Below are 27,542 nucleotides of genomic sequence, written 5' to 3'. Positions count from 1 at the left end.
AAACGACACCAGATCAGAAGTGGAGGAGCCACAAAAGGTATGATGAAGGACATGGCCCATTAGTACTATCATTTCCTGTGATGCCTAGACCCTCTTTCAAAGAAATTGGCCAAAAAATCTAGCACTCTCCTGGAAGATTAATCTTATCTAAACCCAAACTAATGATGAAGAATAAGAATAATTCTATGGTCTCAGTATGCAGGGAACTCAGAAAGAAAGAAGACAATTTTTGACCAGGCATGGTGGCTCACGCCTGTAATACCAGCACTTTGGGAGGCTAAGGCAGGAGGATCACCTGAGGTCAAGAGTTTGAGACCAGCCTGGCCAACATGGCGAAACCCTATCTCTACTAAAAATACAAAAAAAATTAGCCAGGCATGATGGCATATGCCTGTAGTCCCAGTTACTCGGGAGGCTGAGGCAGGAGAAATGCTTGAAACCGCAACGCAGAGGTTGCAGTAAGCCAAGATTGCAGCAAGCCAGCACTTTGAGAGGCCAAGGCAGGCAGATCGCTTGAGGTCAGGAGTTCAAGACCAGCCTGGCCAACATGGCAAAACCCGTCTCTACTGAAAATACAAAAATTAGCCAGGCATGGTGGTGCATGCCTGTAGTCCCAGCTACTTGGGAGGCTGAGGCATGAGAATCGCTTGAACCCGGGAGCCGGAGGTTGCAAGTGAGCCAAGATCACACCGCTGAACTCTAGCCTGGGTGATAGAGCCAGATTCCATCTCAAAAAAAAAAAAAAAAAGTAGTGCTATAGTAGGCCCAATTATTAGGTCCAACAATTTTCATCAACTTCCTTTTTCACTCAGTTTGTTTCCAGGGAATGCTAATTTTAAACATTACATTTGCAGGGTCTCACAAAGACCAGTTAAACAGTGCTGAAAACTGTCAGAAAGTACTTGCTCCTATTCTAAGACTCAATTAAGGTACACAGAGAAGTGACTTATCTTCTCTAGAAAACCAATCTAAGGTTACTAAGTTTGTCCACTGTCTGTTAATTCAGATAAAAATCTCCTTTGATAAATCACCCCTGAAATATATGACAGGAGTATATGTAGTAAAGAGAAAGAAACTGATAGCCTATTTGCAAACTTAGAAATCCCGATTTAGGCCAGGCGCAGTGGCTCAACGCCTACAATCCCAGCACTTTGGGAGGCCGAGGCCAGTGGATCACCTGAGGTCAGAAGTTTGAGACCATCCTAGCCAACCAACATGGTGAAACCCTATCTCCACTAAAAATACAAAATGAGCCCGGTGTGGTGGTGCACACCTGTAATCCCAGCTACTCCAGAGGCTGAGGCAGGAGAATCGCTTAGAACCTGGGAGGCGGAGGTCACATCACTGCACTCCAGCTAGGGTGACATAGGGAAACTCTATCTCAAAAAAAAAAGAAAGAAATCCCAATTTAAATTTGGGCCATTACTACCACACAATGATATGCTCCACAACAAATGTAAAATTGACTACATTTAATTTAATCAGTTTAGCACTGACAGTTAAGAATATGAGCTCTGGAGCCAAACTAGGTTTGAATCCCAGTTCTACCACTTACTCTATGATACTGGGCAAATCACTTACCTTCTCTGCCTCAAATTCCCTACCAGTAACATAAAGATTATAATAGTAGCTGCCCTCATTGGAGTTATCATGAGGATTAAATTAGTCAGTGCATGTAAAGCACTTAGAACCTTTCTTGGAATATAGCACTGGCTGCTGCTAGTATTAATATTATCATTATTATCTGATACTTTACTAGGCTATCAGTTCTCACAAGTGGCCCAAATATAGAATAGTTTCCTAACCAGATCACACTATTTTAACATTCCTAAATCAGTGAATCAAATTCAGAAAGTACCTCTAGGCTGGGTGCAGTGGCTCACACCTGTAATCCCAGCACTCTGGGAGGCTGAGGTGGGAGAATTGCTTGAGGTGAGGAGTTTGAGACCAGCCTGGACAACATAGCAAGACTTCATCTCTATTTTTTAATTTTGTAATAGAAAAAAAAAATGAAAAAAAATAGCTCTCTACAAAACACAGCCTGAAGTTCTTTTGAATCATTCAACTTAAAGTTTCCACCCATATTCACCAATAGCAAATATTTACTCTAAAAAATCACCATGAATTATCACTATATGAAAGTTCTGAGAAAACTTCTATTTGGAATAATTATTTCATTTTACTTTTAATTATAAATCCATCTCTGCTCTTATAAATGAGAATAAATCTGGATCCATAAGTAGTAATAAAACACACAATCTTTTGTTAAGATATTTACTATCAATCTGCAAATTTGCCTTTGTCAAAGATATTCACCAAAAAAAAAAGTAAGTGTGCAATATATTTAATCATCTGGAAAACACAAGTTACAACTACTCTAAGATGCCACTTTATACTCAATAGAATGACTAAAATCAAAGGAACTAACAACTCAGGTAGTGGCAAGGATGTGGAGCAACTGATCTCATAAACTGCTGATGAAGTATTAAAATGGTATAACCAATCCGTGGTTCTCTTTGGATAACCATTTGGCAATTACTTTTTTTTTTTTCTGAGACAGAGTCTTGCTCTGTCACCCAGACTGGAGTGCAGTGACACGATCTCAGCTCACTGCAAGCTCCGCCTCCCAGGTTCCTGCCTCAGCCTCCCGAGTAGCTGGGACTACGGGCGCCCACCACCACGCCCGGCTAACTTTTTGTATTTTGAGTAGAGACAGGGTTCACCGTGTTCGCCAGGATGGTCTCGATCTCCTGACCTCGTGATCTACCCGCCTCAGCCTCCCAAAGCGCTGGGATTACAGGTGTGAGCCACCACGGCAGGCCAGCAATTTCTTATAAAGTTAAACATACATGTGCCCTGTGACACAACAATTCTACTGCTAGTCATTCACCCAAGAGAAATGAAATATTCACAAAAATACTTGCAAAGCAATGTTTATAAAAGCCTTCTCATTATAATAACCGAAAACTAAAAATGATCTGGGCTCAGTGGCTCACGCCTGTAATCCCAGTACTTTGGGAGGCTGAGGTGGACAGATCACTTGAGGTCAGGAGTTTGAAACTAGCCTGGCCAACAAGGTGAAACCCCATCTCTACTAAAAATACAAAAATTAGCAGGGCATGGTAGTGCACACCTATTATCCAACTACTCGGGAGGCTGAGGTGAGAGAATCATTTGAACTGAGGAGGTGGAGGTTGCAGTGAGCCGAGATAGCACCACTGCACTCCAGCCTGGGCAACAGAGCAAGACTCTGTCTCAAAAAAAAAAAAAAAAATGACACAAATATCAATAGAAGAATGGAAAAACAAAGTGTGGTATATTCGTAAAATGACATACTGTGTCACTTAGGAAATTATCTGCTGTCTACAATAATGATGTAGAATTTACTATACAATGAGGATGCCTTAGTTTTAGCTTCATCAAATTCTGTCTCATTTTAAAGTGCATTTTAAACAGTCTCTAGTTGAAGATCATTTTGATTCTGAAAATAACCTTACTTTTTGTTTAGTAACTCATTTGGGTCTCCTTATCACAATAGAAACTTTTGAAGGATTTTTGTTTTGTTTTGTTTTGTTTTTGTTGATGGAGTCTCACTCTGTCACCCAGGCTGCAGCATAGTAGCGTGATCTCAGCTCACAGCAAACTCTGCCTCCTGGGTTCAAGGGATTCCCCTGCCTCAGCTTCCTGAGTAACTGGGATTACAGGCACACGCCACCACGCCTGGCTAATTTTTGTATTTTTAGTAGAGACACAGTTTCACCACATTGGCCAGGCTGGTCTTGAACTCCTGATCTCATGATCTGCCCGCCTTGGGCTCCCAAAGTGTTGGGATTACAAGCATGAGCCACCGTGCCCAGCTTTGAAGGATTTTTAAATTGGTGCTTTTCAGAAGCAAATAAGTCACAGGGTTTTATTAAGTAATACTCCTATAGAAACTCTTGGCCGGGCTCTGTGGCTCACATCTGTAATCCCAGCACTTTCGGAGGCTGAGGCGGGCGGATCACAAGGTCAAGAGATAGAGATCATCGTAGCCAACATGGTGAAACCCCCTCTCTACTAAAAATACAAAAATTAGCTGGGCGTGGTGGTGCGTGCCTGTAATCCCAGCTACTCAGGAGGCTGAAGCAGAAGAATCACTTGAACCCAGGAGGCAGAGGTTGCAGTACACCGAGATAGTGCCACTGCACTCCAGCCTGGTGACAGAGCAAGACTCCATCTCAAAAAAAGAAAAAAGGAAAAAAAAAAAGAAAGAAACTCTTAAATATATTGGTACCTATGTATTTTTTCTCTCTCTCTTTTTTTTTTTTTTTTTGAGACAGGATCTCACTGTGTTGCCCAGGCTGGAGTGCATTGACACGATCATGGCTCACAGCAGCCTCAACCTCCTGGGGTCTAGTGATCCTCCCACCCCAGCCTCCCGAGCAGCTGGGCCTACAGGCACACACCACCATGCCTGGCTAATTTTTGTATATTTTATAGAGAGGAGGTTTCGCCATGTTGCCCAGGCTGGCCTGGAACTCCTGAGCTCAGGCAATCCAGTCTCCCAAACTGCTGGGATTACAGGCATGAGCCATTGCGCCTGGCCTATTTTTCTCTTAATCATGCTCAGTCCATATTCATCTCACTGAAGTGTTCTCTCCAGAAATTACTCATGTAAGAAGACTGGCTTAAAATGACTACTGTGATGGAAACAATGCCATAGGGAGATATAACCTGGACCTGAGGTAAATTGAATACTGTAATCAACAAACTGTGGCTTACAGCTTGCAATTTTCTATTGATTATGGTTTCCTCAGTAAAATAATAGATGAAACAAAAAAGGACTACTACTCAGCAATAAAAAAAAAATGTATTACTGATTAACACAACATGGATGAATCTCAAAAGTATTAAGCAAAAGTAGTGATGTTAATTTTAAAAATGCATATGGTATGATTCCATTTACATGAAGTCCAAGAACAGATTTAAAATCAGGAAGTAGTTAGGGAGAGGGAGGGCAAAAGTACTTGGCGGGGACATGAAACAACAACTTTCTACAGATCATTTGTACTGATTAAGTCACAGTTCTGAATATTATCCATCCCTAGATTCCACATAAGAATCAGGGATCACCCAAAAGAAAAATGGACCAAGAACAGGAACAAGCAACTTCATTTAAAGCAAATACCTAAAGGTTAATGATCATATTTTAAATGTCCCATTAGTGACCAAATAAATACAAATTTCAGAAACCAGTTACTATTTCCTATCAAAATTGCAAATGTTTTAAAATAATAACATGCTGGCAAGGCCGTATATCTCAATTTCATACATTGTTAATGGGAATGTAAACTTGTACAGACTTTCTAGAAAGCAACTGTGCAATGTTTTGCTCTCCTGAGAGCTCTAGAAATGTTAATACACTTTGACTTGATAATTCAACTTACAATACTCTATTCTCAGAATATAGAAATACTGAAAAAGAGCTATATTTAGCAATATTCATTGTGTTTTATTTTATAATAATCAGAAATTAATAAACATTCTAAGTGTGAACACAATAGAAATTGGTTCCATAAATAATATATCCATTAATGGAATATTCCTCTGCTGTTTTAAACTGTTTTCTGGCTGGATGCAATGGCTCGTACTTTTAATGCCAGCACTTTGGGAGGCTGTGAGGCAGGTGGATCAGTTGGGGTTAGGAGTTCGAGACCAGCCCGGCCAAAATGGTGAAACCCTGTCTCTACTAAAAATACAAAAATTAGCAGGGTGTGCTGGCAGACATCTGTAATCCCAGCTACACAAGAGGCCGAGGCACGGGAACCCGGCAGGCAGAGGTTACAGTGAGCTGAGATTGCAACACTGCTCTCCAGCCTGGGCAAGAGAGCAAGACTCTGCCTCAGGAAAAAAAAACAAAACAAAACAAAAAAACTGTTTTCAAATAATTGTAATAAAAATAATAAAATACATATTATATGATATGTTGTTTAAAAAGCAGGCTCCAAAATTATATATATAGTAAAATATGCATGAAGAAAAACCAGAAACAGACAATAAATGTTAATGTAATTTTTAAAAATGGATTAGGGGCCAACATCATAGAAACTATGATTATATTTCACAAGTGTCTGGGTTTAATTATAAGAACACAAGTGATATCCCTAAGTAGGTCTAGTGGAGGGGAGAACAAAAAGACTAAAAGAATAAGAACATTCATTAAAGGAACAAACCATTAGCATTATTTCAGATATGAATATCCAACTTATCAAATGAAGTCAAAGTCCTTCAGGGTATCTTAACAAATTTATAGTCAAGAAAAAGTTACAGATTCAGTTCAATACAAATATATACCAACCATGTTTAATTCAAACTAGGGAAACTAATTAGATGATTTAGTGATTTTCCACAGAACTGAGCTCAGCTCTTTTACAAAGCAACAAAAGAAGGGAAAGGGACTGCCAGAAGTCAAGCCAGCAACCTGATTTCCTAGGAAATTAGTTTTTACTTGGCAAAGTACTGGCCTCTAAAGAAGCATAACTCTACAAATAGAGATGAGACACATAAAACTCGAACACTCTGTAAAAAAATGTATGCTTTTCCCTTTGCTCTTAAGATCTCTAAAAGTGAATAATTAATGACTATTAAAAACAGGGGGAAAAAAGACCCAATTTAGAGTTAAACATTCTAAAAACAGTAAGTTTCCTTTAAAATGCTAAGCAAATCTTACAAATTGTAAAATAATTATATTTTTGTTATTTTGAAAATTAAAAGGAAAATATGCCATTTCTAACCTTCAGTTAGAATTACACAGGAGACTTTAATATTAACTATATTAATTATGGATTTAGATTTATGAAGGTTAATATAATCTTTATAATACTTCTATAATGTTTGTAATCATCACTACAGAACATTTCCTTGAATTTTCAATTTAAAAACTAAAACCTTTACATGTGATCTTCCTTCAGAAAAAGGCTATGTGTAAAAATACAAAAGAAGAGTCTTCTTAAGATAAAAAGGGTGCTAGGATAGGTGAATTAAAGAGGAGAAAGAGAAAGGAACAGGTACGAATCTTTTCTTCCTTTAAGTCACATGTTTAAGGACCTGACCCTGATTTCTATTTAATGGCTTAGTACTGGAAGCTTCCAAATAACTAACGACACAAGGATGCCCAGTAGGCAGAGAAATAGCAGCTGAACTTCATTTACCATTCGAGTATAAGGTAACGTAAGGATGAAATTATACAACCTGTATATTTAAATCAGTGGATTCATTTATAACCTATTCTTGCAACACTAAACTGCTGTCCTCCTACAATGACCCCAACTGCCACTCTAGACCAAAAGGCCAACAAATTGCTACTGGAAAAATTAGTGACAAAGCAGAAAATTGTATTCAACTTTGTAACAAATCAACAGAGTAATGGTCTCAACTAATGGTGCTGGGACAACTAAATATCCATATACAAAAGAATTAAGTTGAGACCCTCCCCCATACTGTACACAAAAATTACCACAAAATGGATCACAGACTTAAATGTAAGAGCCAACTCTATAAAACTCTTAGAAGACACTGACATGGAGTGCAAAAAAATAAGAAAAAATAAACTAAAACTCTTACAAGAAAACATTAGGCATAAATATTCACGACCTTGGACTGGGCAACAGTTCTTAGATACTGTATCAAAAGCACAAGCAAAAAAAAAAAAAAAAAAAACAAATCGGCCAGGCATGGTGGCTCACGCCTGTAATCCCAGCACTTTGAGAGGCCGAGGTGGGCAGATCACAAGGTCAGGAGATCAAGACCATTCTGGCTAACACAGTGAAACCCCATCTCTACTAAAAATATAAAAAATTAGCCAGGCTTGGGGGCAGGCCCCTGTAATCCCAGCTACTTGGGAGGCTGAGGCAGGAGAATGGTGTGAACCCAGGAGGCAGAGCTTGCAGTAAGCCGAGATCGTACCACTGCACTCCAGCCTGGGTGACAGAGGGAGACTCCGTCTCAAAAAAAAAAAAAAAAATGTACTTGAGCCAGAGTGGTGGCTCCTGGATCATGGGCCAGGAGTTTGAGGCCAGCCTGGACAACACAGGGAGATCCCTGTGTCTGAAAAAGGAAAAAAAAAAAAAAAAGCTGGACTTTATTAAAATGAAAAACTTTTGTGCTCCAAAGGACATCAAGAAAGTGAAAAGACAGCCCACAAAATGGAAGAAAATACTTGTAAATCATTACATCTGACAAGGAACTTATATCCAGAATATACAAAGAAAACATTTATTATAACTCAATAATAAAAAGACAAACCAGCTTTTAAAAAATGTGCAAGCGTGGCCGGGCGCGGTGGCTCATGCCTGTAATCCCAGCACTTTGGGAGGCCGAGGTGGGCAGATCACAGGTCAGGAGATCAAGACCATCCTGGCTAACATGGTGAAACCCCGTCTCTACTGAAAAATACAAAAAAAATTACCTGGGCATGGTGGCAGGTGCCTGTAGTCCCAGCTACTTGGGAGGCTGAGGCAGGAGAATGGCATGAACCCGGGAGGCGAAGCTGGCAGTGAGCCGAGATCGCACCACTGCACTCCAGCCTGGGTGAGAGAGCGAGGTTCCGTCTCAAAAAAAAGGCAAGCATATAAAAACACACTTCTTCCAAGAAGATAGACAAATGGCCAATAAGCATATGAGAAGATTCTCAACATCACTAGCCATGAGGGAAACTCAAATCAAAACCACAATTAATTTCTACTCTGGGCCACGCACAGTGGTTCACTGTAATCCCAGCACTTTGGGAGGCCAAGGCGGGCAGATCATCAGGTCAGGAATTCAAGTCCAGTCTGGCCAACATAGTGAAACCCCGTCTCTACTGAAAATACAAAAATTAGCCTGGCATGGTAGTGCACGCCTCAGTTGAGAGGCTGAGGCAGGAGAATAGCTTGAACCTGGGAGGCAGAGGTTGTGGTGAGCCAAAATCATGCCACACACTCCAGCCTGGGCAACAGAGCAAGACCCCATCTCAAAGAAAAAAAAAAATCCTACTTTATACCCACTAGAATAGCTCTACTCAAAAAACAGAGATCAGCCTGAGCTGTGACTCACACCTGTAATCCCAACACTTTGGGAGGTGAGGAGAAAGAATGGCTTGAGGCCAGGAGTTCCAGACCATCCTGGGTAACACAGCAAGACCCCATCTCTACCAAAAAATTTAAAAAATAAAAATTAGCTGGGCATGGTGGTGCACGCCTGCAGTCCTAGCTACTAAGGAGGCTGAGGTGGGAGGATAGTTTGAGCCAGGAGTTTGAGGCTGCAGTGAGCTATCATACCCACTACACTCCAGCTTGGGTGACAGACCAAAACCCTGTCTCAAAACAACAACAATTAAAAAATATATGGCCGGGCGCGGTTCAAGCCTGTAATCCCAGCACTTTGGGAGGCCGAGACGGGCGGATCACGAGGTCAGGAGATCGAGACCATCCTGGCTAACACGGTGAAACCCCGTCTCTATTAAAAATACAAAAAACTAGCCGGGCGAGGTGGCGGGCGCCTGCAGTCCCAGCTACTTGGGAGGCTGAGGCAGGAGAATGGCGTAAACCCGGGAGGCGGAGCTTGCAGTGAGCTGAGATCCGGCCACAGCACTCCAGCCCGGGCGACAAAGCAAGACTCCGTCTCAAAAAAAAAAAAAAAAAATATATATATATATATATATAAAATAAGAGGTAATAACAATTATTGGTGACAATGCAGAAAAACTGGAATTCTCATTCTCACTGCTGGTGAGAATGTAAAATGGTGTAGCCGCTTTAGAAAACCTCAAAAGAGTTACCATATAACCTAGCAATTCCACTACTTACGGGCATATACACAAAAACAATGAAAAGAGGCCAGGCACAGTAACTCACACCTGTAGTCCCAGCACTTTGGGAGGCCAAGACAGGAGAATAGCTTGAGACCAGGAGTTCAAGACCAGCCTGGGCAACACAGTGAGAGACCCTGTCTCTACAAGAAAAAAAAGAAAGAAAGAAAAAACGGGCAGGAGTGGTGGTGCATGCCTATGGTCCCAGCTACTTAGAGGCTGAGGTGGGACCATCTCTTGATCCTGGGAAGTTAAAACTGCAGTAAGCAATGATTGCACCACTGCACTCCAGACTAGGCTACAGAGCAAGACCCTATCTCAAAAATAATAATAATAATAATAAATTGTTTAAATTGTTTAAAAAAAAATGAAAACACATGTCCACACAAAAACTCATACATGAATGTTCATGTTCATATCAGCTTTATTTGAATAGCCAAAAACTAGAAATAATCCAATGTCTATCAGCAGAAGAAATTTTTAAAATTGCAATATATCCATATTATGGAATGCTACGCAACAATGAAAGATAATGAAATATTGATACACAAATAACATGGAAAAATCTCGAATTAATTAGGCAGAGAGAAAGAAGTCAGATTATGTGTATATATATACTACATACTATTTATATAAAATTCTAGAAATTGCAAACTAATCCATAGTGACAGCAGATTAGAGTTGCCTGCGGGAACAGAAAGGGAGAGATGTATTACAAAAGTTAGAAAACTTTTGGAGTGATCAGTATGTTCCTTACCTTAGTTGTAGTGTATACATATGTAAAAACTCATTAAACTGTTTACCCTTTTTTTTTTTTTTTTTTTGAGACAGGGTCTGGCTCTGTCGCCCCATCTGGAGCGTAGTGGTGCAATCTCAGCTCACTGCAACTGCAACCTCCACCTCCTCAGCTCAAGCGATCCTCCTGCCTCAGCCTCCCAAGTAGCTGGGACTACAAGCACATGCCTCCAGGACTGGCTAATTTTTGCATTTTTTGTAGAGATAGGGTTTCCCCATGTTAACCAGACTGGTTTCAAACTCCTGAGCTCAAGCAATCTGCCCTCGTTGGCCTCCCCAAGCACTGTGCTGGGATTACAGGTTTGAGCCACTGCACCCAGCCCTGTTTACCTTAAATACGTGCAGTTTCACTGTATATCAACTGTACCTAAATAAAGCTATTTTAAAAATGCACATGCCATGGTGAGGGAAGAGAAGTATACTAGCCTTTCTGAAAATGGCATGTTTGAGTAAGAAAAAAGTAGAAAAAGGTCGGGTGTGGTGGCTCACGCCTGTAATTCCAGCACTTTGGGAGGCTGAGGCGGGTGGATCACTTGAGGTCAGGAGTTCGAGACCAGCCTGGCCAACATGGTGAAACCCTGTCTCTATTAAAAATACAAAATTAGCCGGGCGTGGTGGCGCATGCCTGTAATCCCAGTTACTCAGGAGACTGAAGCAGGAGAATCGCGTGAACCTGGGAGGCGGAGGTTGCAGTGAGCCAAGACCACGCCATTGCACGCCAGCCTGGGCAACAAGAGCAAAACTCCACCTCAAAAAAAAAAAAAAGTAAAAAAAACATTGAGCCGGAGAATTTATCTATCGCCCAGGCTGGAGTGCAGTAGCGCGATCTCGGCTCACTGCAACCACCGCCTACCGGGTTCAAGCAATTCTCCAGCCACAGTCCTCCCGAGTGGTTGGGATTACAGACGCCCGCCACCACGCCCAGCTAATTTTTTTTGTATTTTAGTAGAGATGGGGTTTCACTGTGTTGCCCTCTCGAACTCCTGAGCTCAAGGCAATCCGCCCGCCTCCACCTCCCAAATTATTTATTTATTTTTGAGATAAAGTCTGGCTCTGTCGCCCAGGCTGGAGTGCAGTGACGCCATCTTGGCTCACTGCAACCTCCACCTCCCGGGTTCAAGCGATTCTCCTGCCTCAGCCTCCTGAGTGGCTGGGACTACAGGCACACGCTACCTTGCCCGGCCGAGAGCTTTTAAATATGACAAACATTTTTAAAGGTCAAAATTATTGCCCAGGCACGGGTGGCTCAGGCCTGTAATTCCAGCACTTTGGGAGGCCGAGGCTGGTGGATCACGACGTCAGGAGATCGAGACCACCCTGGCTAACACGGTGAAACCTGGTCTCTACTAAAAATACAAAAAATTGCCAGGCGCCGTGGCTCAAGCCTGTAATCCCAGCACTTTGGGAGGCCGAGACGTCCGGATCACGAGGTCAGGAGATCGAGACCATCCTGGCTAACACGGTGAAACCCCGTCTCTACTAAAAAATACAAAAAAACTAGCCGGGTGAGGTGGCGGGCACCCGTAGTCCCAGCTACTCGGGAGGCTGAGGCAGGAGAATGGCGGGAACCCGGGAGGCGGAGCTTGCAGTGAGCTGAGATCCGGCCACTGCACTCCAGCCTGGGCGACAGAGCGAGACTCCGTCTCAAAAAAAAAAAAAATACAAAAATACAAAAAATTAACCGAGTGTGGTGGCGGGCGCCTGTGGTCCCAGCTACTCGGGAGGCTGAGGCAGGAGAATCGTTTGAACCAGGGAGGCAGAAGTTGCAGTGAGCCGAGATCATGCCACTGCACTCCAGCCTAGGCAACAGAGCAAGACTCCATCTCAAAAAAAAGTCAAAATATTTCACTGATCCTCACATGGTAATAGCTGAATTTTCAGCATCCATTGATGGAGAAAATAGTCAAAACACAACCAGAGCTACCCTGTATTGAGGCAAGACTTTAAAATAAAGATTTTTAAAACTCATCTCAATATTTATATGAAGAATGAAACTATGTATACATACATACATATGTTTAGAACATGTTGCGTTAGTCTACAGATTTTTCTCTAGATCACAAGGTCAAGAGATTGAGACTCTCCTGGCCAACATGGTGAAACCCATCTCTACTAAAAATACAAAAACTAGCCAGGCATGGTGGCGCACACCTGTAGTCCCAGGTACTCGGGAGGTTGAGGCAAGACAATCGCTTGAACCTGGGAGGCGGAGGTTGCAGTGAGCCAAGATGGCACCACTGCACTCCAGCCTGGCAACAGAGTGACACTTCATCTCAAAAAAAAAAAAAAAAAAAAAAAGGTAGGCAATATTTGATGAATATATGGATTTAAGAACTCTAGATAACTGTAGAAAACATCCTCCCCAAACCAGAGACTTGCAGGCAACAAATTGAGAACCACTGATAAAGATACCCAATGTCAAGGAAATTCAATACAGTACTTAAATATTATCTTAAATAAAAGAGGTCAAGCCTAATGAAAATTTATCTAATAGGTTCCCTAGCTATATTTCATAATTCAAAAGAATTTAGAGATTAGCTGTAACACTGCTAACCTGGGTGCAGATATTTAAGAATTTACTAGCTTAGGCAACACAGGAGATCCCAATACTACAAAAAAAATTAAAAATCAAGTGGACATGGTGGCATGCATCTGTAATCCGTATGTATGCATCTGTAAACTACTCAGGAGGCTGAGGCAAGAGGACTGCCTGAGCCCCAGGAGTTTAAGGCTGCAGTTAGCTATGATGTGCCACTGTACTCCAGCCTGAGTGACAAAGTGAGACCCTGTCTCAAAAAAACAAAACAAAACAAAAAAACCTACAGCTGATTTATAGCTGGATAAAATAAAGATTCAAGTTTTTCCAGAGATGGACAAGACTGAAAATGTGACAAAGTCAAAAAGAATTCAAGATTCCTTTTCATGTCTAAATGAAGTTTAAATTTCATAGTACAATTTAATATACAAGACTTTTTACTAGTCCACAAAATAACACAGAGAAAGCTTTTTACCTCCCACCTGCTTTGGTGAAAATGCTGGGTCCTTGCAACAGTAAATGTAGCTAACATTTACTGGGTATTTACTATGAACTAAACATTACCTTAAACTGTTTAACTTTACATGGATTATCTCGTATAATCCTCAAAGCCATTTATTTTGAAGATAAGAAAACCAGCAAAAAGAGTTAACTTGCCTAAGGAAGCAGAGGTGAAGGTGAATTCAGGCAATTGGAGTTCATTTTACCATACCACCTCCTATTAGTTGACGTCATAAACTTAGCCCCCAATGTGGGGGAGGGGTTCCATCATTCATCAGTACGTTTATGTAAATCAGAGAATAACAAAAAAGAGAAAAGTCCTGACTGCAAAAAATTAACAACTTATGAAGAAATGAAATTTAATATTGCAAAATAACTTTTTCTTTTCCTTTTTTTTTTTGAGATGGAGTCCCACTCTGTCGCCCAGACTGGAGTGCAGTGGCACAATCTCAGCTCACTGCAACCTCCACCTCCCAGGTTCAAGTGATTCTCCTACCTCAGCCTCCGGAGTAGCTGGGACTACAAGCACTCCCCACCACACCCGGCTAATTTTTGTATTTTTAGTAGAGATGAAGTTTCACTATGTTGGCCAGGCTGGTCTCAAACTCCTGACCTCAAGTGATCCACCTGCCTCAACCTTCCAGAATGCTGGGATTACAGGCATTAGCCACCATGACCAGACTTACAAAATAACTTTAAAAAAATTCCTTAACATGACAAAATGCCAAACTTCATGGTTTCTAAAATTAGTCTAGAGCATTTTGGGAGGCCAAAGCAGGAGAATCACTTGACGCTAGGAGCTCAAGACTAGCCTTGGCAGCATAACAAGACCTCACATCTTAAAAAAAAAAAAATTAATAAATAAACATAAAATTAACTTTAGGAGGCTGAGGCAGAAGGATCACTTGAGCCCAGGAGTTGGAGAACAGCCTGGGCAACATAGTGAGACCCCATTTCTATTTTTAAGTAACTTTTTCAAAAATAAAAATAAGGCCAGGTACAGTGTAATCCCAGCACTTTGGGAGGCTGAGGTGGCAGATCATGAGGTCAGAAGATCAAGACCATCCTGACCAACACTGTGAAACCCAGTCTGTACTAAAATACAGAAGATTAGCCGGGCATGGTGGTGCATGCCTGTAGTCCCAGCTACTCAGGAGGCTGAGGCAAGGGAATCGCTTGAACCCAGGAGGCGGAGGTTGTAGTGAGCCAAGATTGTGCCACTGCACTCCAGCCTGGCAACAGAGCGAGACTCCATCTCAAAAAAAAAAAAAATAGGCCGGGCGCAGTGGCTCATGCCTATAATCTCAGCACTTTGGGAGGCTGAGACGGGCAGATCACAAGGTCAGGAGTTCGAGACCAGACTGGCCAACATAGTGAAACCCTGTCTCTACTAAAAATACAAAAAATTAGCTGGGTATGGTGGCAGGTGCCTGTAATCCCAGCTACTCAGGCGGCTGAGGCAGGAGAGTCACTTGAACCCGGGAGACAGAGGTTGTTGTGAGCCAAGATCGCACCATTGCACTCTAGCCCAGGTGACAGTGCAAGATCCCATCTCAAAAAATAAATAAATATATATATATATATATAATTAGTCTAGAGCATTACAGAAAGATATTAAGAAAGAACAATAGGCTGAGCACAGTGTCTGACACTTATAATCCCAGCACTTTGGGGGACTGAGGCAGGAGGATCACTAAAAAGGAAAAAAACAAAAACAAAAACCCAGGCAACATAGAATGACCTCATCTCTACAAAAAAAAAAGAACAACATTTGATGTAACACGTTAACATTTTTACAAATGGCCAGTCATGTAAATGGACATTTACAGTTCATTTTCTTGCCGATATTTTTTTTTTTTTTTTTGAGACGGAGTCTGGCTCAGTCACCCAGGCTGGAGTGCACTGGCACAATCATGGCTCACTGCAACCCCCTCCACCCTACCCCCAACCCTCGGGTTCAAGTGATTCTCCCACCTCAGCCGCCCCAGTAGCAGGGACAACAGGCATGCACCACCACACCTAGCTACTTTTTTGTATTTTTAGTAAAGACTGGGTTTTGCCATGTTGGCCAGGCTGGTCTCAAACTCTGAGCTCAAGTGATCTGCCTGCCTCGGCCTCCCAAGTGCTTGGATTACAGGCATGAGCCACCATATCTGGTCTCTAATATTTTCAATATAGTATTTGGGACTGCTGTCCTTGCAAGAGTTAAGACTTGGCTACTACAGGAAATATCTTTCCTTCATATCACCAATACTAAATAATTTTCAAAAACAAGAATGAATCAACTCTTCAAAATAATCATTCAACATTATGTTCACTGATGAGATTTGAAGTCCATTACATCATGAATGTGATGGAAATTGTACACCTTTCATCAGAGACAAGAAATAATATAGCTTTTAACAGCTTTATTTTATTTTTTAATTTTTAATTTATAATAGAGATAGGGTCTTACTGTGTTGCCCAGGCTTTTATCAAATCCCTAGGCTCAAGCAATTCTCCCTCCTTAGCTCCCAAAGTGCAGGGATTAAAAGCATGAGCCACCACACCAGGCCAATTTTAACAGCTTTCTACGAATACAGATTTTTCTTTCATTTGACCAAATCCTTAGCTAAGGAAAATACAGGGCTTAAATTCTGAGATAAAAACTGTTTCTACTTGAATTGTGAAGATAAATGTATTAACTCTAGGGAAAAATAAACTGGTTCTAACTGGCATTTAGAACTAATTTAAAATCATTAACAATATCAGTAAATAAAATAATTCAATAAAAGCAATGATTTTAATAACAAAATCAGTAAATAATATAATGCTCATCTTTTTTTTCTAGTAGTAGGATTAATGGTTTCCACTGTTGTCACAAACTCACATGTATTTGGAAGAGGACCAGGTACAGTCACGTATCTTGGTATCCGAGGGGGACTCGATCCAGGACCCCATGGATACCAAAATCTGCGGATATCCCAGTTCGTTATGTATAATGGCATAGTACAGTCCACACTCTGTATCTGTGGGTCCCACACAGGAGGATTCAACCAATCTTGCATCAAATATATTTGGGAAAAAAAATTGATGGTTGTAATAAACATGTACATACTTTTCTTTCTTGTCATTATACCCTAACAATACAGTATAACTATTTACATAACGTTTATATTATATTAGATTGGTGCAAAAAGTAATTGTGTTTTTGCCATTTTACTTTTGCCATTACTTTTAATGGCAAAAGCTGCAATTACTTTTTGCACCAACCTAATATTAAGTATTATAATTAATCTAGAGAAACGATTCAAAGTATACAGGAGAATGTGCGCAGGTTATATGTAAATACTATACCATCTTATATAAGTGACTTGTGCATCTATGGATTTTGGTATATTGGGGTCTTGGAATTAATCCCCCACCGATACCTGTATTTGCATATAATCTGCACATTCTCCCATATACATTAAATCGTCTCTAGATTACTTATTAATACCTAATACAATGTAAAAGCTATGTAAATATTTATACTGTATTTATTCGTATTATTTTTATTGGGTTTTCTTTCCAAATATTTTCTATCAACAGCTGGTTGAATCCCAGGATGCAGAATCCACAGATAAAGGCTGACTATATGATACACAGCCTGTGACCACACAACAAAATATTAGCTTCATTTACCCCATGTTTCAGTCTAATCCACCAAAATAAACCAACCACAAAAACAAACTTAAGTAGTAAATGTTTAAAATACATGTAATGTTTTGGTGTTTGTTTGTTTGTTTTTTGATACAGAGTCTCGCTCTGTTGCCCAGGCTAGAGTGCAGTGGCTCGGCTCACTGCAACCTCTGCCTCCCAAGTTCAAGCAATTCTCCTGCCTCAGCCTCCCGAGTAGCTGGGATTACAGGCATGCACCACCACTCGCAGCTAATTTTTGTATTTTTAGTAAACACAGGGTTTTGCCATGTTGGCCAGGCTGGTCTCGAACTCCTGACCTCAGGTGATCCGCCCACCTTGGCCTCCCAAAGTGCTGAGATTACAGATGTGAGCCACCGCGCCCAGCCTTAAAATACATTTAATGTTTTGGCCGGGTGCGGTGGCTCAAGCCTGTAATCCCAGCACTTTTGGAGGCCGAGACGGGCGGATCACGAGGTCAGGAGATCGAGACCATCCTGGCTAACATGGTGAAACCCTGTCTCTACTAAAAAATACAAAAAACTAGCTGGGCGAGGTGGCGGGTGCCTGTAGTCCCAGCTACTCGGGAGGCTGAGGCAGGAGAATGGTGCAAACCCAGGAGGCGGAGCTTGCAGTGAGCTGAGATCCGGCCACTGCACTCCAGCCCGGGCAACAGAGCGAGACTCCATCTCAAAAAAAAAAAAAATTTTAATGTTTTAAAGTCAACTCTGGTTTTCCTAGTTGCCACAATGCATACAATCACAGTATCTGGAATATTAGCTCATTCTAGAAAGAGAAGTCTATATCTAATGTTATAATTATTAATAATTAACAATTATAATTTGCTGAGTGCCCAGTATGGGCAAAATGCTTTACACTATACAAAATGCTTTTCATTTAATTCTCACCATCAGCCTGATACAGAAGATAGCATAAGCTCCATTTTATGGATGACAAAACTGAATCTAAAAGAAGTTTAATAAACTGCTCAATTAGTAAATTATCGATAAAGTCAAGATTCAAAATCATGGTCACACAATTATAAAACTTGAATTTTGTCCATTCTATCATGCTACCTCTGGACATAAATGATGCTTCTTGAATTTCATAATATGGCAGTTACAAATATATTTCTGTCATCATCAGGCTATCCTACGGTTCTGTGAGATACTAGTTTGGAGGAAAAAAAAGTTTTATCTTGATTAAAAAATACTGGGAGCTAGGCTGGGCGCAGTGGCTCACGCCTGTAATCCCAACACTTTGGGAGGCCAAGGCAGGTGGATCACTTGAGGTCAAGAGTTTGAGACCAGCCTGGCCAACATGGCACAACCCTGTTTCTACTAAAAATGCAACAATTAGCCGGGTGTGGTGGCACACGCCTATAATCCCAGCTACTCGGAAAGATGACGCAGGAGAATCGCTTGAACCCAGTAGGCAGAGGTTGCAGTGAGCCGAGATGGTGCCACAGCACTCCAGCCTGGGCAACAGAGCGAGACTTCGGCTCAAAAAAAAAAAAAAAGATACTGGGAGCTAAAATCTCTGTAACAAAGTCGGTTATATTAAAAGAAATTAAGTAAATAAGCCAGACACAGTGACTTACGCCTCTAATTCCAGCACTTTGGGAGGCCGAGGCAGGAGGATCACTTGAGGCCAGGAGTTCAAGACCAGCCTGAGCAACATGGTGAAACCCCATCTCTACCAAAAATACAAAAAACTTAGCTGGGCATGGTGGTTGGCACCTATAATCCCAACTACTTGGGAGGCTGAGGCAGGAGAATTGCTTGAACCCAGGAGACGGAGGTTGCAGTAAGCCAAGATTGCACCACTGCACTCCATTCCAGGCGACAAAGCAGGACTCCGTCTCAAAAAAAAAAAAAAAACCAACCCTTTGGGAGGCTGAGACAGGCGGATTACGAAGTCATGAGTTCGAGACCAGCCTGGCCAATATGGTGAAACTCCGTCTTTACTAAAAATACAAACAACTAGCCAGGTGTGGTGGCGTGCGCCTGTGCCTGTAGTCTCAGCTATTCAGGAGGCTGAAGCAGGAGTATTGCTTGAACCCATGAGACGGAGGTTGCAGTAAGCCAACATTGAGCCACCGCACTCCAAGCCTGGGCAATAGAGGGAGACACTATCTGAAAAAAAAAAAAAAAACACACAACAAAAATTAGCCACGCATAGTGGCATGCCCCTGTAGTCCCAGCTACTCGGGAGCCTGATGCAGGACAATTGCTTGAACCCAGGAGGCGGAGATTTCAATGAGCCGAGATCGTGCCACTGCACTCCAGCCTGGGCATCTTTAAATAAAAGAAATTAAGTAAATAAACCTTCACAAATTATCTACATGATACATCGAAATGTACCTGAGATGTACATATGCACAAGTGACTAGACGAAAGTATCACTATTACTTTTCCAAAGTCAAAGGTAACCAAGGGTAATCTTAAATTACAAATCTTAAGTTACAAATTTAGCTGATTTCTGTGTCCCTGGTTGCCCCAGCTTTGGCTTTATTCAGAGCTAAGTAGTATTCTACAGTTTTTCCCTCTTCTTCCCTAATTAAACTAGAAATGTTCCAAATTAACTACAATTCACCTTAATATAATGAAGTTACCATAATTAAGATTTTGCTGTCCTACTCAGATAATTGAAGACTTTGATCTTGGTTAAAAGAATGTAAGATAGCCTGGGCACGGTAGCTCATGCCTATAATCCCAACACTTTGGGAGGACTGCCTGAGTTTAGGAGTTTAACAAGACCCTGTCTCTACCCAAAAACAAAATTGGCCAGGCGTGGTGGCTCACACCTGGAATCCCAGCACTTTGGGAGGCCAGGGTGGATGGATCACCTGAGGCCAGGAGTTCAAGACCAGCCTGACCAAAATGGTGAAACCCTGTCTTTCCTAAAAATGCAAAAATTAGCAGGGTGTGGTAGCGCACACCTGTAATTCCAGCTACTCAGGAGGATGAGGCAGGAGAATCGCCTGAACCCAGGAAGTGGAGGCTGCAGTGAGCCAAAATCATACCATTGTACTCCAGCCTGGGCAACAAGAGCGAAACTCTGTCTCAAAAAAAAAAAAAAAAAAAATGAACTGGGCATGCCTGTAGTCCCAGTGACTGGAGAGGCTGAGGCAGGAGGATCACCTGAGCCCAGAATGTTGAGGCTACAGTGAGCCGAGACCATGCCAGTGCACACTCCCGCCTAGGCAAAAGAGCAAGACTCTGTCTCAAAAAAAAAAGGAATGTAATTTATCAGCAAACAAGTGGGGAGAAACAGGGTTTTTGTGGGTAGAGAGGGGGAAGTCACTGAACATTAATTACTAATATAGCAACTCCTTGGTTAATCCATTTAAGATGACTAGGGGGTTGGACTAGTTAAGGATGCTGGGGACCTCCCAAGAGCTGCAGAAGCAGAGGTAAGACGAGTCTTCTTCTAAATCCACATGGTCCTTCCAAGGCTCTCATCCTCCAGGACTACCACTTCTCAGTCTACTTAGTTGCCTTCTGACATGCTTTCTTGAGGGGAAGAAAACAAAGGAAGAGTAATAACAAGCAGCAGAAACTACAAAGAATGAAAAATAAGTCCATGGATGTTGCAAATAGAATCATCCTCCTTTACATATGTCACTCCAGGAAAACTGCCAAGAACCACTCACTCCTCTAGATACACTTCCTGCAGATCCTCCAGACTCCTCCCTTAAGCACGTCAGTATTCTCTTTATTCTCCCTTCATTTCAATCCTCCTTTTGCCCCAAGATTTCGAAGTGCATTTTTTTATGGTTTTTGTTTTGTTTTGTTTTGTTTGAGACGGAGTTTCTTGTTGCCCAGGCTGGAGTACAATGGCATGATATCGGCTCACTGCAACCTCCACCTCCTGGGTTCAAGTGATTCTCTTGCCTCAGCCTCTTGAGTAGCTGGGATTACAGGAATGCGCCACCACACCCGGCTAATTTTGTATTTTTAGTAGAGACAGGATTTCTCCATGTGGGTCAGGCTGGTCTCAAACTCCTGACCTCAGGTGATCCGCTTGCCTCAGCCTCTCAAAGTGCTGGGATTACAGGCCTGAGTCACCGTGCCCAGCCTCAAAGTGCATGTTTTATAATCTCCAAAATATATGGCAATATTGTACCTAGTATTTAATGATATCCTATTGATCATTACCTGTGTGTCGCAGCTGAACATACATCCTAAAGCCTTGTATAGTATTTCTACGTTATGATAAAATTTATAATATGTTACATTACTAAAACAAATTTTCTTGGTTTTTTTTTTTTTTTTTTTCCCCCAAGACAATCTTACTTTGTCACCCAGGCTGGAGTGCAGTGACGTGATCTTGGCTCACTGCAACCTCCGCCTCCTAGGTTCAAGCAATTCGCCTGCCTCAGCCTCCCAAGTAGCTGGGACTACAGTCGCGTGCCACCACACCCAACTAATTTTTTGTGTTTTTAGTAAAGATAGGGTTTCACTGTGTTAGCCAGGATGGTTTCAATATCCTGACCTCGTGTTCAGTCTGCCTCGACCTCCCAAAGTGCTGGAATTAAAGGCATGAGCCGCCACACCCAGCCCCTTAAACAAATTTTCTTTGCCACTAAAGGATGTACTATAATGTCAAGATTTAAAAAATAAGATAGCAAAAATTTTTTTTTAATTTAAGGGGTATATTGTTTTATTTCTCCCCAGCCCTATCAAGAAAACATAAAAGGAGGCTGGGCGCAGTGGCTCAAGCCTGTAATCCCAGCACTTTGGGAGGCCGAGATGGCGGATCACGAGGTCAGGAGATCGAGACCATCCTGGATAACACGGTGAAACCCCGTCTCTACTAAAAAAAATACAAAAAACTAACCGGGCAGGTGGCGGGCGCCTGTAGTCCCAGGTACTCGGGAGGCTGAGGCAGGAGAATGGCATAAACCCGGGAGGCGGAGCTTGCGGTGAGCTGAGATCTAGCCACTGCACTCCTGCCTGGGCGACAGAGCGAGACTCCGTCTCAAAAAAAAAAAAAGAAAACATAAAAGGAAGGAGGGAGAAAGGGAGAGGGGGAAGGGTTGAAGAACTATTAGGTACTATGCTTACTACCCGGGTGACAGGACCAATCATACCCCAAACCTCAGCATCACACAATATAGCCATATAACCTACCTGCATATATACTCTCAGGATCTAAACTAAAAGTTGGATTTTTTTTTTTTAAAAAAAGGGAAAAAAATCAGAGTTCAGAAATCTGCAGAATTCAAGATCTATTCTCTAGAAATCAAAACCTGTTACACACAATAGATGTGTTTTGGCAAGTCCAAAATAAAATGTAGCTGTTCAAGTACTCTATTATATAAAATACTTTTTTAAAGATAATTAGTTTAGGAAGTTTTGAAGCAAACTAAAAAACTACATATACAGGTTTTATACTTTTACAGAACTAGATTTTCAGTTACCCACATTTCTATTAGAATTTATTGTACAGCGTGTTGGAGAGCAGGAAGCAGAAAAGTAGATCAGAGACTTATAAAATAAGACAAGACTTCTCTGAAATAGAAAATAAACTTAATTAACTAGTGTTACTTGAACTTCCACTTTTTAAAATCACTTACCTAAATAAAACTTCAATATGTGAAACTGAGTCTCACTAAATAGCATAGTTAGGAGCACATAGTTTCTTTGGGATTTAAAGCCCACCATTTATTCAACTACAGATAACCAAATCCCACTGTAAAATTATTTGCGTAATCAAAGCTATTCCTAGATAAGTATAATCAGATGAATAATAAGTCCACCTATTAAAACCAGGTAATCAAACGGCCCAATGTTCTCAATTACGAAGAATGAACTTTTCTATTTGTCATACACTCAATTTGGATTTCTCATTCTTCCATCATTTGGTGTAGAACTGAATGATCTATATAAAGGTACCATGACTTAAACAACAACTCTAGTGGTAGGAATAATCCACTGAACTCAATGCAAGAAATGAAAAGCTTTCCTTCTTGAAACTTATGTCACAGAAAAAAAGTAGTAAATTTATTTTGTGAAAAGACTGCATCTGCTTTAGAACTCACACATGCAATGGTTATATGCCTTGCAGTCTTCCAAATGAAAATAAAAATGTTAAGGAAATATAATCTGAAATAAAACTGATTTTTGAGAGAGAAAAAAATAATCCAAAAAATCCTGATTGAAAGCTATACCAACAGTTTCTTCACAATTTCATAAAACATTAATGAAGGGGTTACATAATCCCCTGGATTAAAGATTTTAAAGAAAGCTGCAAGGATCTCTTTCAGTTTTCAATACTGCTTCCTCTGTTCTTAACAGCCATAAAAACAGATCTAAATCAACTCCTAAATATAAACCATCTAGCTTTCAATGGAAGAAAAATCCAACCAAGTACAGATAAAACATATATTCTTTTTAAAAACACATTGCAAATTACATTTGGGTTCCTCAAACAAATTTACAACATGTACCACATCCAGTTTATTCTCAAGGGAGAAAACCATCAAAACAAAAGCTCCCGCTTAATAAATGATTTACTTTGTAGTTAAGCCTCTATCCCAGATGCATTTTGCTGTCACATATTATTACTATTGCTTTTCTCTACAAAGACCTAGAAATTGTATATCTAGTTCCTTTAAAAATATCTGTATATGTTTTATATTAGTGTAAGGACAAGAAATACTTAATATTTTTACTCTCTAAAAAGGAAATATCTTTTCATTTTTCTTTTTCGCAATGTTTCTTCCTTTGTTTTTGCTTATTTTCTATACATGACATTTTCTCAAGCCAGTCCATTTCAGTGTTGTTTACCGTCAATATGTCTGTGTATACTCAGGTTTTTACAAACAATGCTTCACAGTACAGTGATAAAAAAAGAAAGGGTGAACAAGAGGGCACAAGTGAAACAAAAGCGGACCACATCTGAGACACACCATTCAATTTCTCTGCCTCAAATTCCCTTAAGTTCTCATGCCAAAGATTCTCAACATCCAAAAAAGTTCCAGAGTCAGAGGCATAACACAATATGTGACAAGACAAACACAGGAGGAACCAAATCAGAAACTGAAGAAATTTAATGGAATGTAATACAAGAGTTTCACTCTTGTTGCCCAGACTGAGTGCAATCGTGTGATCTCGGCTCACTGCCACCTCCGCCTCTGGGGTTCAAGCAATTCTCCAGCCTCAGCCTTCCAAGTAGCTGGGATCACAGGCATGCGCCACCATGCTCAGCTAATTTTGTGTTTTTATTAAAGACGGGAGTCTCACCATGTTGGTCAGGCTGATCTTGAACTCCTGACCTCAAGTGATCCACTCGCCTTGGCCTCCCAAAGTGCTGGGATTACAGGCGTGAGCCACCACACCCAGCTTTCAGACTTTTTTAACTCTGAGAAATATATTTTATCCTTTGGCCAGGAACTCAAAAAAAGAAATACACTTTACATTGTGACTTAGTACATACATGTAGGAGAAAAGTTTCCCAAAACAATACTTTTCCTTACCAAATGCAATGTCAGTTTATTCTGTTCTACATTTTATTTTCAATCTGGTAAAAACCCACAACACTAATTTTATAAATTACTAATAAATCACAATCCACAATTTGAAAAACACAGGCTTAAAAATGGGTATCCTGGCCGGGCGCGGTGGCTCAAGCCTGTAATCCCAGCACTTTGGGAGGCCAAGACGAGTGGATCACGAGGTCAGGAGATCGAGACCATCCTGGCTAACACTGTGAAACCCCGTCTCTACTAAAAAATACAAAAAGCTAGCCGGGCAAGGTGGCGGGCGCCTGTAGTCCCAGCTACCTGGGAGGCTGAGGCAGGAGAATGGCGTAAACCCGGGAGGCGGAGCTTGCAGTGAGCTGAGATCCGGCCACTGCACTCCAGCCCGGGCGACAGAGCGACACTCCGTCTCAAAAAAAAAAAAAAAATAAAAGGGTATCCTTTATAATAGGATCTTTTGGGCAATTTGCCTCTACCTGTCCCTTTAGCAGGATGGGCAGGTATTTTAAAGTTGTTACCATTATTACCGGTTTCATTAAAGTAAGTAGTTCTTAAAATGTAGTCCTCTGACCAACGTGATCATCATTTGAGATAAATATAAATTATTGGGCCCCACCCCAGACCTACTGAAACCCCCAGGTGGGGCCAAGCAATCTACATTTTACCAAGCCCTCCAGGTGATTTTGATGCAAGCTAATATCTGGGAGCCACCCCATTGAAGAAATCAGGTCTTTATCTTCTATTTAACAATCCAGTACACGCTACTATGTGCCACTCACTATCCCAAAAGCTCTACAAATACTAACAAGAAAAAAAAAAAAACACCTTATAAAGTAGGAACTATTACTGTTAGTATTCTGATGAGGAAACTGCACAGAAACTTAGCTAAGTGGTGGAACGAGAACTCAAACTCCTTTTCAATTTAGCCGAGTATGCCTATCCTCTTTCTGATCAAGTATCTACTTCTACTCCTTTAGTTCAGCTACTCCTCCCCTTTTCCCTCTCAAATTCCCCACCCTGTCAATGAACCTATTTCCTAATATTACTGCCATCGTCCTAAAACAAATTTCTTTTCTAAAACAAGTCACTTAACCTTGCTTTTAGGAGTTTTTCTTTGGTCCTAGATGTCATCTTGGTATTAATTATGAAACTGAAGTTTCTTCTATTTCTGAAGACCTGTGAACCTATATGGCTCCACTGTTAATTTCTCATATATCTGCTGTCCTAGCCAGTTCCACGAAACCATTACTCTCTCGGGCAACTTTCTTTCTCTACCTCATCTACTACTCCCTCCTATAGGGATTCTCCCCCACCTCCGCCCATCACCGTCCCATTTTGCATGACTCCTTTCCAACCGAGGGAACTTCCACTTCCCTGCTGGCTCCTCACCCCGGTCTCAAACCCGAGGCACTCCTCCAGGACTTCTTTCCTGGTCCCCTAGGGATCCTCAGACCCAGGAGCGGCCAGGCCAGTTGTGTCTCTCACCCGAGTTCAGCTATGGGGGCGCAGGGCGCTTCGGTTCCTCCCCTAGGCGGTGCAAGATCTCTATACGTCCGACCCTCCGAAGACCCTCTGCTCCTCATCTCCCCAGGAGCCCCCTCCCTTGGACAGCCGCTTTTCTCACGACGGTCCCCAACCCCCTCCGAGCGTTTCCTCAGACGCCCCTACTTGGAGCAAGTCTGCTCCCTGTCACCCGGGACCCCGGCCACCCTCGGCCTTCCTACCTCCCTCGGACCGGGGCCACTCCCAGTTCCCCTGCCCCCCACCCCCCCACCCCGCTCTCTCCACACGGGCCGCGGCCGGGCTTCCCGGGTTCCCCTTCTCCCTGACACCCAAGCCGTCCTGGGTATTCCCGAGACACCCCGCCCTCGGAGCAGGTCGTTACAGGTCACCCCCTTCTCTGGGACCCTGGCCGCTTCCGTTTCCTCAGATACCTACTCCCCACACACTGGCCGCCGGTCAGCGCCCCAGACCGGAGCAGCTGGACGTCCCAAGGGACCTCCTGCCCTGACCCGCGTCTGTCCGGCCCTAGCCTACCTTCCTCGGGAGAACTCCGCAGCCAGAAGCCCAGCCATTCTCCCCCTAGCCCAGTCAGCGCGAACTCGCCGCCACCCCCGCCGCCTCCGCCCTGGCCCCGGCCCTGGCCCAGACCCGAAGTCCAGGCCCCCTTCCTCCGGCCTCCGCCTGCGGAGTGCTGAGCTGGAGATTCCGCCCCGCGACGGCCCCCAGATCTCTGACCCGCGTTACAGGCACTCACCTGCCGCTGCCCCCGACCAACTCAAGCTCCACTGCCTCTACCTCGGCCGCCAGTGGCCACCAAGCGCCACCACCTCCCCCATGACAACAGGCCCACCCTCTTTCATACTTCTAACCTATCCATTGGATAATGGGGCGGCAGCTCTCCTCTCTGATTGGCTTGGCTTACCCGCCCGTCATCGCTCTTTACCGCCCCTTTTCCTAAACCGGGTATTCGCCCCCGCCCGGACCTGGAGCGTCCTAGCCCAAACTTTAGTTGTAATTGGCTGAGGGTTGGGCAATTCGAAGTTATGATAGGCTGCTAAAAGTGTCTGTTAAGCTAACTGGCAAGAGATGTGACGGCTAAGGTTGATTCACGCTTGTGCATAGTTTGGTTGCGCAGTGGCAGCAAAGGAGGGTTAGACGCTCACATCCGTGGTTACCCGGGAAGGGTTAACTCTTTGTTGTAGAGTTTTCTCTGTAAACTCTTCCGCTTCTCCAGCTCC

General features: G+C 42.3%; 1 protein-coding gene across 10 annotated transcripts in view; it reads right to left on the bottom strand.

Annotated features, from left to right (window-relative positions):
* The window catches only part of NUMB (NUMB endocytic adaptor protein), a 198,596-nt gene extending 171,425 nt beyond the window's left edge, over positions 1–27,171 (bottom strand). For 7 of the 10 annotated variants that reach the window (XR_002724690.1, XM_023183267.1, XM_023183328.1 and 4 more), the window contains exon 1: positions 27,059–27,171. The gene's annotated coding sequence lies outside the window, so the exon portion shown is untranslated. Of the gene's footprint in view, positions 1–8,446; positions 8,482–27,058 lie in introns of those variants that run through there. The other 3 variants (XM_023183306.1, XM_023183298.1, XM_023183280.1) reach the window with 3 other exon arrangements.
* Between the last annotated feature and the right edge of the window lie 371 nt (positions 27,172–27,542).

Source organism: Piliocolobus tephrosceles, chromosome 6 (genome assembly GCF_002776525.5).
Source record: "Piliocolobus tephrosceles isolate RC106 chromosome 6, ASM277652v3, whole genome shotgun sequence".
NCBI lineage: Eukaryota > Metazoa > Chordata > Mammalia > Primates > Cercopithecidae > Piliocolobus > Piliocolobus tephrosceles.
The sequence above is the reverse complement of the archived record's forward strand: the minus strand, read 5'-3'. Positions and strand labels throughout refer to the sequence as shown.